Below are 14,487 nucleotides of genomic sequence, written 5' to 3'. Positions count from 1 at the left end.
CCCCTACTATCCGCATTATTATAACTGCACCCGCCCTGTATTATTTCTTCTTCTGTTTTTTTGGATCCCATTTTAAGCAGGTGGCCAAGTGTTGAGAGAGTACTGTAGAGTTCAGAGCTCCTTTGAAAAAGAAAGTAAGGATGCACTTGAATGAGTCGCCCTGAGAGACTAGGAAGTGGCTTCAGTGTTGGACCGTGGGCAGAATAACAGTCCAAGACAAATACTCAAAAATAAGAGATGGTGCTAAGAAGTTAAACTAATGTGAGTAATGTTATCCAAACATGATTAAACAATAACCAAACATGATTGCAGACCGTGTAAGAGCCAATAGAGACCCTTCTTGTGACTCCAAAGGTTCAACCCATTTCCTCTGAAAACTAATCTAGTGTCAAAGGCCAGGTTACCCTGGTTACCATGTGGTCTCCGTGGAGACCGCTGTCCTCACCAGTCAAGTGAGTGGGAGACGATCCAATTCAAACATTCTTGCTCATTTTGAAGGAGAGGAATAGGTGTGATAATTAATAATGGGGATTTTAGTTCATTAGTCAAACTCTCTCTCCTCTCATTCGTTCTCACTTGCCTTATTTGTTCTTAATGTCTGTGGGTGTGGAGGGAAAAGTGGCAAATGATCTTGTATTTTCCCAGCTGTAGTGAACAGCAGTAAACGGATTACTGGATGTCAATAGAAACAAGGTAGAGGAACTTTTGCCAGAGTCTGGAAGACATGACAGAGACGATTAGAAAAAGAGAGTAAGACACAGAGAAAGAATCCTGAGAGAGGTGTTTTTTTTTCACCCCAAACATGTGGATATTAGGATGTTCAGTCGCAGAAGCCACACATGGGGCTTTAAATGCAAGTCAATTACATCAAGATTTCTGCTTTCCATTCTTGAACTGTATGTTTGAACATCACAGATGAGTGAATACCAAAGTGCTGTTATTTCATGGCAGATGTAAGAAGTGCCCAAGTGAAGAGAAAACATCTGGATAAAACAAGAAGGTAAAGCCAAAACATGAATATTTTGTAAAATCCAGTTCATCTAAATTAAAGTATCTTTTTGATTGAATTAACTGACACATTTAAATCTCAGACATTTCATATAAAACAGGCATATTCACATGTGGGCTTGGTTTCAACTGGACCATGGTGCATCATGGCAATGGCAGCACCATTTTACCATTTCTAAATAAATTGCTTAGGGTTGTTTATTGTAATGATCTTTCGGTGTTATATCCTCTAATATATATATATATTATATATTCACAGGTTTCATTCAAGCCCTTCCTGTGTGCTCTGCTTCTCTCTAAAGACACTAAATCACCATTACGAGCTGCAGATGAGGCAATTATTTTAAAAACAGAAGCACGGTGAGCAGCAAAACAGATCAATACTTTTACTAAAACAGCACAAAACAACGATACTGCAAATGTTGTTATTTTTACCTACAGTATCATACGTACTGTATATGACTCTGATCATTCAAACCAGGTTTGTGATAAGGCTTTTTTCTTTTGCTGACATTCTTTGATGAATATATTGACTGTTTAGTTTTTTTTCTCTTTTTTATAAAGCATTACAGGTACCCAGATGGAAATTTGTAACTGTTCCTGAAAAGGAAACATAAGCCCTATTCGGACGGGACTAGTTTTCTAAACTACGTTTGAGTTTCAATTCTTACCACCTGACGTCTGCGATTTTCATGTACCAATTCAGACGGGACTAACATCTCCGTGTTTATTACAGAGGTGGGAGGGTCTGATATGTGCATCTGGGCGTCACAGAGATCACGCGCTCTGTATGCGTGCATTGCATTCATTCAGAATGATTGCCTTAGTATTATTACACAATAAATACTAAATGGCTAGTATAGCAAAACCATGTTAATGTGTGGTTCCTTTAGTTTAACTTGTTTTCTTTGTGTGTGTGTGTGTGTGTGTGTAGTAGGCTAAACCTAACATATGTTTAATTTTCATAAAGGTACATATGTAATTAAAACATTATGTAACTGAGTGCATAAATGAACGTGAGTAATCTTACCTGATGCTGATATAACAATAGCCGGTATTAACAGTTTACGCGATCTTGCTCTTGATTTTATTATTTGTATTATTTTATTATTATAATTTATTTGCCGCTAAGCAAATATATCAAACATCCACGCGGTAAGAGCATCTACAGTAATTCACGTTGGCCAAAAGCAAGGAAACGCGCTGTGAAATAAAATATCACCGGCAATCACAGACATTCACATTCGGACGGGATTAGTTTTCTCAGAGGATCACTGAGTTTGCTGAAAAACGGTAGGTAATTTGCTCTGGAATTATCACAGAGGTTGTGTTAGAAAAACACAGACGTGGCAGATTCGGACAGGATTAAAATCACCAAGTACGTCTGTGAAACGCAGATTTCTCTAACGACCCCCTGTAAAACTAGTCCCGTCCGAATAGGGCTATAGAGACTGGACCTCTTTAAACTGTGTTGAATACCCCTGATATAAAACAAAATAAATATTTCTGTGTATCAAGGGTTTGATGCATAATAAATAAATAAATAAAATAATAATAATAAATGCATAAGAAACAAAAGTCACTTAAATAGGTAACATGTATGAATAGTTTAGGAAAGCATGCTTGTGTGTATTATACTCATATATGTGTGTAATACTGCATGTATTTGGAACACTGAAACATTTCTCACAGTATCTTCTTTTATGTTCCACAGAATAAAAAATCTCTTTAAGGATCACATTGTTCTGTGACATGCACTTTTACAACAAGACGGTGGTTTGACAACTGCACACGGCTTATAACTTGATGAAAATGGCCCAGGACAGGGTTATGACTTCTGTCAATAGCCATGATAACTGGTGGCAGTGAGAACACCTATTACCCAGCACATCATGAGCAGACAACCAAGCAAGACTGAAGCAGTTTACTGTCTATTTGACAGAGAAAGATTGGGATATAAATAGTACCCCTGAGGACACAACATAACAGCATTACCCTAGAGCTAAGTGCTAAACCACTAGCACTAATGTAATATGGAATTGGTTTGGCTTCCAACAGAAAAATCTAAATGGAAACTGAGATAAAAATTTGCATGCAGCGAAATTTCATTTCTGTTAATGTTGGTGCATGTCATCTTTGGTTTACTTCACTAATGATATTATGCAGTGAACCACAACACCAATAAAGATACGACAGAAGAGAGCTAGGAATCAATCAGTCAAGGTGATGGGGTTGAGGCTGCAAGTGAAGCTACTTTATGTTTGCATTCATATTATTTGAAGGGGTCGACACAGTGCACCAATAAAAGCATATACATCTTTGTTTAACTCTATGAACAACAGGTTTCCGTCTGATGCTGATGCTGAATTTAATGTATCTTAGTTAAACCTCCACTGTCTTAGTTCGCTCATGCTGCATATCAGCTGTCATAGACTGTTCATGCGGACTAGAAAATGTCATTCAAGTTCATGCTGGATTCATTCAGATGATTAATTAGGCTGACAGGAGCCTAAAGGCTTGGGTTACCAGATGTCCCGGTTTACTCAGGACAGTCCTAGTTTAATGAGGTGTGCCCCAGTGTCTTGACAAATTGGTAAAAAATACGAACATGTCAGATGTTAGGCAGACTGCTAAAATTGAGCTTCTTCAATATCCTTTGATCAAGCTATTGTCTCTGGTAGCATTTGTGCCCATCGGATGACAATGAAAGGTATTGCAATGTATTACTACTGCTGCTTCCTGTGTCCCTCGCAGCATGGACAGATTCTCAAGTTAGCTACAGTAATGTTAACAGTTACAGTTAATGTCTCACAGTCCCCGTCCATTCTGACATCCTCATTTCAATGTGAAAGTATACTGCAAAAAACCAGTATACCAGTTAACAAGTTTTTTGTAATTTTTTTTAATGTTGGCAATTTTTATGAATAATGAAATATTTTTGTTGCATAAAATAAATCTCAGCATTTTTAACTGAACATCTCTCTCTCTCTCTCTCTCTCTCACACACACACACACACACACACATGCACATACACACGCACCCACACACACCCACACCCACACACACACACACACACACACACACACACACACACACACACACACACACACACATTTGTATTTCTGTCATGTTGGAGATTTTCCACGTTCCATTTCTATTGTGTTTATATTTATATTCCATATCTCACCTGTAAACACGACCGTCTCAGAAACATTTAGCATTTTCGCTTTTCATTAAGACATCAAAAACATTTTTATGGCTGCAGAAATCTGTTTTAGACAGCTAAATTATAGCCAAAATCATACAGTGTGCAGCATGCTTAAACTGGAGCAATGCCCAAATGAAAAAGCATTTCTCTGTGTGGTAGTTTTTCCACACACACAAACACACACACACACAAGTCTACCACTGTGGAAATCTTCCACACTGCCTTTCCTATTAGACTTTCTTTCACATGCTCTCTTTGTATCCACCTTATGCTTTTCTCCTCTTTTCCTCCATAGCACCAGCAACCCTCTGTGAAAATGACAGTGCTTGGAGGGCCAACAGCGGGGGGTGCACATGAAAATAAACACACACATGCACACACACTTGCATTTTCCTGTAAGTATGATGCTTCTCTTCCAACATCTTTCAGAGTGATTACCGTTCTGATTTCCGCTTTGACTCTCCCATTGAGAAAATGAGAGGGGGTTATTAAGAGATCAGTAAGAAGAGCTCAGAATAGCTCAGGGATATAGGGGAAGGGTCCTTACAGCTGAGACTCTGTGTGTGCGTTTCAACATGCACAAAAAACAAAGACACTATGTGAGGCAGATGCAAGACAAATCAGGAATTCTGAAGGCACTAAAATAGTATATTGTTGGATTACAGAGTGGTTTAAGGGTCAGTCATATGTCATTCATGTCATGTTCAGTAAGTGTGTATGAATGATGCACTTTCTTTTTCTCTCTTCTGCCAGCCAGTCTTGAAAAGCAGCCCACTGGAGGCCCAGTGTTGTACTGCTCTTTTTTCTTTTTTTTTGTCATCAGAATTGCCTCATTCATCCTTTGTTCATTATTGATTTCCGGGATAGTACAGTGCTTCATTGCCAGGGACCATATTGGGCAATGCTACTGGGAAAAATCCTGATTGTGCCACAAAAAACAGAGTAAGGACAAAATGCACCAGTCACAAAAGAGACAAATGCACAGCCCACAGCACACACACACCCAAACTTGCATGTACAAACACAAAATGTGGCCACTTGAATATGCATTAGACAAAAAAAAAACACCTTGTACACACCAAGCAGTCGGGCAGAATTTGTGTTTTACAATGCAAATACTTGAATATGGGCTTTCTTAGACCAAACAAATGTAAATCTGAAAGAGAAAGTAGCCTTATTTAGAAAAAAAGGTTAACACTGGACTAGTAGTGTTCCCCTCTTTCCTCCTCTGACCCTTTACTTGACAAAGGGAGTCTGAACAGAACATGTCCGTCCGTCATTAATGCTTGCTGGTGCTGCACAAATGTTTTGCTGATTTAAATGTGGCTGAAAGTGCCAACATCGCTGTTTATCTGTAAATCTTCTTAATCCCTCGTCCTCACTGTTGCATGTAATCAATTTCTAAAAAAGGGAGGGGGAATAAAAAAGGTTCATTAAATGTTTACACAATGCCCTCTTGAAGGCTGACCTGGTGTTGTTTGTCTTGATAAGTATATTTGTGCAGACTGACATTTTATTATTTTATTTCATAGTCTAGAGAAGCAGTAAATATGGTCTTTGCCATTTAGAAGTCATAATTTCACACCAACTTACTCTCTATATCTTGGAGCACCTGTGGCTTATTATTAAAGAGACTCTATTTGAACGGTGAGCCTGTACGCTCAAGTGAGCTAATGCAAACTAGCTCTCTGTTATAACAAACCTTTAATCTTCCACAGACATTAGCCATTATAAACATTGACTGAAGCCCAATGAGGCATCTACTAGGTGTTGTGAAAGCTATTTCAGTAATGTCCTTCAAGGCCTGTGGAGCTTTAATGAGGTGAGGAGCTTGAGGGCTAGCAGCCCAACCTTTAAATAAATGGGTCAGGCAAAGTCAGCAAATACATTCATGTATCTCAAAATACTATTAGGAAAAAATGCAAGATTGTTAATTTTTACAGTTTGTTTACTCCACATATAAGTACTTCATAGAAAGAAAGGTAGACACACACACACACACACGCACAGGATGCATTGTGAATCTCTACAGCTGACTTTACAGAAGATGCTTGTATGAAGTGCTCTGTCACCTATTGTTGTAGTCTGACATATCAAATTTGGTTTTCAGAGAAATATCACATTAGGACTAAGAGGATTGGATGCACGGTGAGAGATACAGGGCTGTTCTGCGGTGTGAAACTGAGGTGTGTCAAGTATCACATTAGATTGAGTGCCACCTCTGCATGCGCATGTAAGTGCATTCGTGTGTCTTAGTTGTGCGGCTGTTATAGACGGAGCGTCTTTACTGAAATATTTAGACTATTATGGGGGTGATCTTTTAAAGCACCTCAGCACTCTTTTTAACACCATATACCTTTTTCACCCTCTTGTCTTTTCTACAGTTTGCTGAAGAATTTTAAATGAGCAGGTCTAAAAAGAGAGATGAAAAACAGGCGAAATGCAAGTTTCATGGCCCTCTATCTTCAACCATTACATGAACTACTCATAGGGTAAAAATATACTTGTGTGGTCAACAGTTCCTCATAGTGAAAATGTACTACTGCTCATAAATGACCCAAAACATGGGTCAAACTAAGAGCAGCGCACAGTCACAGTGCTCTAATTTTAGTTGGATAACCTACAAAAGATCAGTAGTAACTGCATTCAATTCAGTAACAATTCTGATTGCACAGCAAATAAAAAACAATGCTTCTTTAAACAGCAGATACAGTATTGTGAATGAACATGACCCTGATACAAGCAAAGACAGTTGGTGCCAATGAATGAAATTCATTCAGTTTTTGACACTAAGATGCATTGCTACATGTTTTATTTTTTGTATTTTTTTTATATTATGGTACAGGACACTGCAGATGTTTGCTGGGTTAGATCAAATCTAAACTACTGAACCAAATGGACCTTATTGTTGAGCCCTGTTTAATAGTTCTGACTTGGAAAAGAGGATAAAAATTCAGTGGAGAAGAGGAAATAAAATGAAAGAATAATTGGTGGTGACATGGCCTTTATAATGCGTTGTATTTTCAGGTCAGCAGAGGCTGTCATGGAGTTTGAATAGGCTAATTAAGATGGTGACAGAGGATTGATGAAACACATTCAAGCTCACTAAAACAGAGTGAAGTCTGGCACAGGGAAGCACACCAGAATAGCACACCTCTCTCCATACCATAACTATGCAGAATGAAGCTCTGGTCTGAGCACTTCTCTGACTACAAATGAAAACGCTTAAACTGGAAATGATGCAATATTTTCCATGTTCTGGCTTGACAGGCTCGTTGTAATGACAATATCTGCTTTCATTAAAGTCAAAGCATGACTCAGCTCTCTAGAGGCTTGTTAAGCTTGATTGAATCATGTTCACAACTTGTATGAAATGAAGGCAAGAGGAAAGAAAAACAAGTCTTTGTTAGTTTTCAGAGAATGTTTTTCATGTACTTCACAAAGGGAAGAACGGATTTATAGAGAAAAATGAGGCACTTCATAAAACACACACAGTAATATCTCTATATTTCTTCTGCTCTACAAACAGATATAATGATCTACATCTACTGCACGTCTGGTGTAATTTTTACATTTTGATTTATAATTTTTTATGTTAAATGTTTGTCTTTTGATTATTATATCCTGTACATAAAGTCAATATTTTGTTATGTCATACATTCATTAATTCCTTTTTTTTTTTTAAATCAAAATTTGCTGGAAAATATTATTTCAGCTTATGTCCAAAAGCATATACAACAATCACCAAAAAAATACGCACATTTTCAGTTGTCTTTATTCATGTTTCTAAAAAATATATTAACAAGTCTGTCATAAACATATACCTTTTGAGGTAATCAATTATAATAGTAGCAAAATATGTTGTAAAATATTTTCAAGCCAATAACTTCGGCTTATTCATTAAAATATCCATTTACCACCGTAATTAAAGAGAAAGTTTACACTTCATTAATCTTGAAAGAGTAGTGGAGCACTTAATATATGCAGAAACAATGGTGAAAAGCTCAAACCATCAATCTCCTTACAAACAAACATGTCTAGCCATTTCTGATGTGAAATTTGTTTCAAAGAAATGAGTGCAGATAAGCAATCATCTTTGCTTTTAATTTATTTTCTCAGTCTCCCAGCCCATCCTTCCCACACCTTCCAAAAATCCCACCTTTTTCCCTCCCTTCTCGCTTCTACAACATCATCCTTCTTTTGTTCATCGGAGGCATAAGGCACTGCTCTCTCTCTCTTTTTCTCTCTCTCTCTCTCTCTCTCTCTCTCTCGCTCATACACACAAATACATGTTGAAATGCTGGTTTATGCACCAGTGCGCAGCATTGTTATGGAAACATCCACATAGTTGTGTCCATGCACACGTGTGGTCTGTCTGATTTCATCTGATGAGGCGTCTCACGCTGCATACTGATACTCTCTGTTATGCATATTCCCTATGTGTAGTTTGTTGGTCAGTAAGACAGCTGCATATGCATTATGCATGAGAAGCATGTTTTGCCAGACTATGGCAGGTGTGGTAGTATTATGGTGTTCAGCAGGAAGGATGCTATGGCATGTTATGACAGGTCACAGGGTGTCAGTGTAAGCTGTACCTGGCTCAGGTACAGTGCAATAATGACAGTGTATCGCACAGTATGGGGTGCCGACAGCAATCTGATCTTACAAATATCAAAAACAAAATACTAACTAATTTGATTGCCATATGAATGTGCAAATATGAGCAATCAGGTGAAAATGAATGTAGATGCACATGATTTTAGTGCTTGTGTGTGCATGTACATCTGGTCTAATATAAAATGAGGAATAATTCATGTTGCATGGCACTCTTGATTGGTCTGGATTTGGAGCTGTTGAAATATTGAACTGACATAAAGTGTGCTTGGGTGCACTGGAGTCCTGAACCAACCCAGAGCCAGATAAACAACGTCAGTTAAGGTCAGTCTGGGGCTGTTTCTAAGTTTTTTTTTTTTATTTGGTTTTTTTTTTTTTTTTACCCTGAGTGAGTTTACACCATTACCAGTAGACCTTTAATCATATAGTACTTAATCAAAACAATCGTTTTATATTTATTATTAAAAAAAAAAAAAAAAAAAAATATATATATATATATATATATATATATATATATATATATATATATATATATATTATATATATATACTTTTTTAATTCAGCAAGAACATTTACAACAGAACATTTTTACTGTGTTTTTTACTGTATTAATGTAATAAAATAAATGCAGTCCTAGGTGAACATAAGAGACTTCTTAAAAACAACAACGAAAAAACATTTTGCATGCTGTGAACAAAAGCAAAGCCTCCGAGTCTCATTTATTTATCAAAAAAAGCTCTTCTGAAAAATCACAAAGGAACAATCCTCAGCCCTCTGGACCAACTGCCTGCACAGCCTGACCTTCACTTCCAACTTCACCACATCCCTTCATTTTGTCTTTTTTGTTCCTGCTAATTATGTTTAGTCTTTGTGTCACTGTGTCTTCACTCAACACTAGGACAAGAGACCAGACAGCACCTAGACAGTAACATAGGATTTGAGCTTTGTGTCTTTATTTGCAGCATTTGTATGTCACCGTCTGTACTGGGTAGGCTATTAGGTCAACCTAAATTGATATTTTAGTTTATTGAAGTTATGAGGTATGCATTTTGATGTATATATATGATATATGTTTTTAATATTGTATAATGTTGGTGATAAAATAAAATGTTTGCTTATTTGCAGATCAATACACATTAAATATCTGCACTAATATTTCTCATTAGTGCTGACTAATGATTAGTCTGATTAGTTCTGGCAAGATTGAGTATTTAAACATGGTTCACTGATCATACTATATTACTTTTGTTGAAATAATATTACATTACAGTCTTCCCTAATGTTTGACAGCTTGACTTCTCAAACACATTCAAGACTAGAAGAGCAGAAGAACTTAATTTAGTCTGAAATGATTTTCATCATAAGGTTATGGAATAAAACTAAGAGCTAATTATTAAGAAAGTGTGCCACAGGTCACACCAAATGTCTGAAAGATAATTCTGAAGATGAAGCAGGAAATGCTACTAAGGTGGAATTCATAGTCAGTTATTACAGGAAAACAGTTTTGTGACCTTTAGAAGTTGAGCAGGATTAACAGGACTTCTTGCTATTGTGTGAAGCTTGAAGACTTTGTGTCTTCCACACAAAACCGTATTCACACACAAGCACACACACTCACTGCAGCATGCGCAGAACATTAAAAGCAGCTCTGCACGCAATCCCATGATCATGTTCATATTACATTCATAAGACTCATCGGAAGGGGCCAAGAACTCATCAAATATCAGCATTTCATATATAGACCAAATAAATCCCTCTACACATATGATCAATTCTTCAACAAGGAAAACTGACAGCATTCACGATGAGTAATATTTGAAACTAATATCTAAAATTATTTCTTAATTTTCTAGTAGATTCGCCTAAATCTGTAAGTCTGAAATGAAATACAAACACTTTATTAACAACAGGCATTGATACGAATGCAAGCAATATGTTTGTTATGACTGGTTGGATGATCTATAATTCAATACTTTGTACAGATTTCACAGTATACACTGAAAAGTAAACTTCAAGAAAGCTAAACATAAGGAGTCAACACTGTAGACTGTTATCCTCTATACCATACGTCCAGATTCATTGTGTTTGTTTGCATTCTGGTAGTGATTTAAATTCAAAATGATATTAAATACACTAGACAAGTGCACTCTATGTTACATAATTGAACTTGCTAGCATAAGAGAGAAACGACTAGCATATAGATAAATAACAACATAACCCTCATTGTGGTGTACTTTAAGCAAACTTGTAAAAAAAAAAAAAACATTAATAAAAATAGCACAATGGCCACATATTCACTAAAACATAAAACAGTCTAATTCTACCATGTTGTGTTGCTGCTGCTATTCATTTGTTGAAAGATGTCAAACAAACTATTATAAATCATGTTCAAGAAACAATGGCCAAATGATTAGCCTTACAGCTTAAGTTTCATCAGAAGGGTAATGATGTTATCTGCCTTTACCTTAATTTTCAGCTTAATTTGCATTCACTTCTGTCACATTTATCACTAATGTCTGTCTTTTGACCTAAAGGGAGATGAAAGTCAGATTTATACACATCCTTTTTTTTTACAGTGCTGCCATTATGTGAAACTCTTTCCATTACCTCTACTTTATCCTCATGCTGCCTTTTGTTCTAATAACAGTCAAACAGAAGCTAATGTGAAAAAGAGACTTTGTGTTCATCAAGAGAGCAAACAGGAGCTCTACAGGTTTGTCTCCAGTGCTGCAGGAATGTGTACATGTGTGTGACAGGGTTGCATCATAAACATGCAATCTTGCATCTTTATCTCATTTTACTGTTAAACCAACGAGTGGGTCATTCCATATCTGAAAATACAGACATACTGAAGTTCAGCATGTGACATTTAACAGAATAATTAGAGCACTTGACAGAAACTAAACCTGCTTTGCTGATTTTCCCATTCCTCCATCCCTCTGCTTCTCTCTCATTCCTTCTAAAGCTCTTTTCTTTAAAAATATATTTTCATTCACCTCCATAAAGTTTTTATTTTCCTATTTATTTTACATCACCACGTTGTCAAAGTCTCATTTGCTGTTAGTTTTAGCTTCCTCTTGTTGTCCGTGTGCTAAAACTGATTGAAACATCAAAAAAGTTCACAGTTTCAATCTATGTAAAGCAAACAATCAATGTCAATCTTTCTCAAGAACAATCAGTGCTAAAATATTCACTCTTGCTGGATAAAACCCAACATATTGAAGCTGTCACATAATTCTCTATTTTATCAAATTGTTATAATGTGCCATGCAACTATTTTGTCCACAAAAAAAGAAGAAAAAAACACTTTCTATCTTAGTTTCTAAGATAAAGCATTCCCAGTGTTCTCAAGGCTGGCCTGATTTCCTGCAGAAACACTGTTCTATTCAATATTTTTATCCATGAAGAAAGGAATATGCAAGACCGCCTGGAGGCCAGTGGAGTAAACACAGGGTATAAAGCCTTTATAAAGGGTATAAAGAAAAAGGGGGAGAGATTGAGAATGATGGTGAATGAAAGAGAGGGAAGACGAGTGACAGGAGCAGGCTGAGCCCTGGCCTCCCAGACACGCACAATGATTCCAGTTCAGGAACAAATTGGCCAATTTTTCATGGCATGCCTCTTGGCAGCCTCATCTATTTCATTTTTTGATATTTATTTTCAGATTTCAGACTGTAGCGAGCATTCATCTAGACTGAAGAGACAACAACGCAACTCTGGTTTGGATCCGGCTCATGTTCACAAACAGCCCCCTCTCAGTCAAAACACTGACCGAAGATGTCACATCTGTTTGTATGAATCTGGGCAGTTCTTGGGTCAATGGATATTCAGGCATCTTTTAAATGAAATATACTAAAATACATACTGAAATGTTACATTTATAAATGATAAAATGTAAAAGTTGTCACTAACTCTTTCAACCACATATACTCTTAAAGGGGTCATATGATGCTGCTAAAAAATTATTTTGTGTATTTGGTGTAATGAAATGTGTTTATGTGGTTTAAGGTTAAAACAGTATTTTCCACATACTGTACATTCAGTGCCGCTGCTAGCCATTTTGGTGCCCTAAGCATAATTCCTTTATGATGCCCCCACTCCGACACCGAAAAAAAAAAAAAAAAAAAGTTCGCCCACGCCAACAACTGGAACGGACCATCTGGCGGGGGGGGGGGGGGGGGGGGGGGTTGTGCACTTTCTAGACTAGACTAGAGCAATTATTAAATATCTTTCTTGCATTATTCGCAAATTCGCTATGTTTGGTGCCCCCTCAGCACTTGGTGCCCTACGCACAGTGCGTGATACGCGTGTTGGGAGCGGTGGCGCTGTGTACATTATTGTTTATGCCCTGCCTTTCTGAAAGGAGTCGATTTTTACAAGGCTCATCGGTCTATAAAATAGGTTGTAGCTTGAAATGACTTATCTGATAAAAAAAAAATTATAATAATAAAAAAGGTGAGACAGTGAGAAAAGCAAGGATATTGTCACGGATGAGACAGGATGGTCAGTTTGATAGTTTTATTTACAGAATGCTCCGAACCAGATGGGGAATATTAGAGTCAGAGCGAGTATGGACCAATGTCGACTTAACTGAACGATCTCTGATCACAGGAAGTGGAAGTGGGATCACCGAAGGAGGACTGAAGGCAGAAGAAGACTGGCCGATCTTTGAGGGTTCTCAGGAGAGTCTGTAAGCCATGAAATGACGAGATCAGACGGAGACTGAAGGTTGAGAGTGGGTATATAAAGGTGAGCAGTGATGAAGGATAGCAGGTGTCGGTGATGAGGATGAAGAGATGCAGGTGATGACAATTAATATTCAGGGGATGACGAGCGAGTGGGTGGAGGGAGTGATGATGACGGTGTTGATGGTGGAATCCTGACAGATATAAACAGGGCATTACTAAAATACTTTTTTTGGAAGCACACTGTGGTACATGACCAGAGAAAGCAGAGAAAAAATGATGTAGCTTTCCCTTTTTCCAAAAATGTAGGAAAACTTCAACACCCATTACAGTATGTGCTGGGGTCAATGTGACTGTCAATGGGCAGGGACACAAACAGTGCCAAAAGTACACTACGATCCGTAATTTTCACAAAAACTCTGGTTCCATCCAGTGGACTTTTTTGCTGATGTATAAATGTGAAATCTCAGTGCAGATAACATGAAGAAACAGTACAGTGTTTATGAAAACATACTTCTGCCACTGTTACAATAAAGAAGGTCGAAAATAAGCGAATTTACCCTTTTCAGATCCATAGTATACTTTCATGAACAAACCTAACCTTCTGATTGAAGAGCCCAAATAATCATATATTCAATAAAAAAAAAAAAACATATTACAATAGTTTGTCTGTTTCTGAAAGGCTGGATTTATCCTTATTAAGGTCAGTGCACACAAAGACATTGTGCATATACAATAAGCAAAAAAACCTCCAAACTTATTTAATGAAAAATACCATCTTTCTGGCAGTTTCGGTGTGAAAGAGACAAAGTGTATCTGGGGGAGCTTTTGGAAGATGGATCTGAGGCATAAATGTTTATTCGTTTTGTCAAGATGGAGTTGTATAAGGTAAGCTGTGCAGGATTCAAGGCCAAACATTTTGTCATACACACACACTAGCTTTAAGATATGAAAATATGAAGGATGTTTGG

The 14,487-nt window shown here is 37.2% G+C and overlaps 1 protein-coding gene and 1 long non-coding RNA gene across 4 annotated transcripts in view; one reads left to right on the top strand and one right to left on the bottom strand.

The window, feature by feature from the left end:
- LOC113106131 (VPS10 domain-containing receptor SorCS2) overlaps nt 1-14,487 on the bottom strand; it is a 166,635-nt gene that overhangs the window by 46,469 nt on the left and 105,679 nt on the right. The window lies entirely within an intron of this gene.
- On the top strand, nt 790-1,368 carry LOC113106135 (uncharacterized). The gene is made up of 2 exons (XR_003292453.1): nt 790-1,000; nt 1,268-1,368. It is a non-coding gene; the product is annotated as an uncharacterized LOC113106135 (long non-coding RNA).

The sequence above is a fragment of the Carassius auratus genome, chromosome 7, assembly GCF_003368295.1.
Source record: "Carassius auratus strain Wakin chromosome 7, ASM336829v1, whole genome shotgun sequence".
Classification (NCBI taxonomy): Eukaryota; Metazoa; Chordata; class Actinopteri; order Cypriniformes; family Cyprinidae; genus Carassius; species Carassius auratus.
The sequence above is the reverse complement of the archived record's forward strand: the minus strand, read 5'-3'. Positions and strand labels throughout refer to the sequence as shown.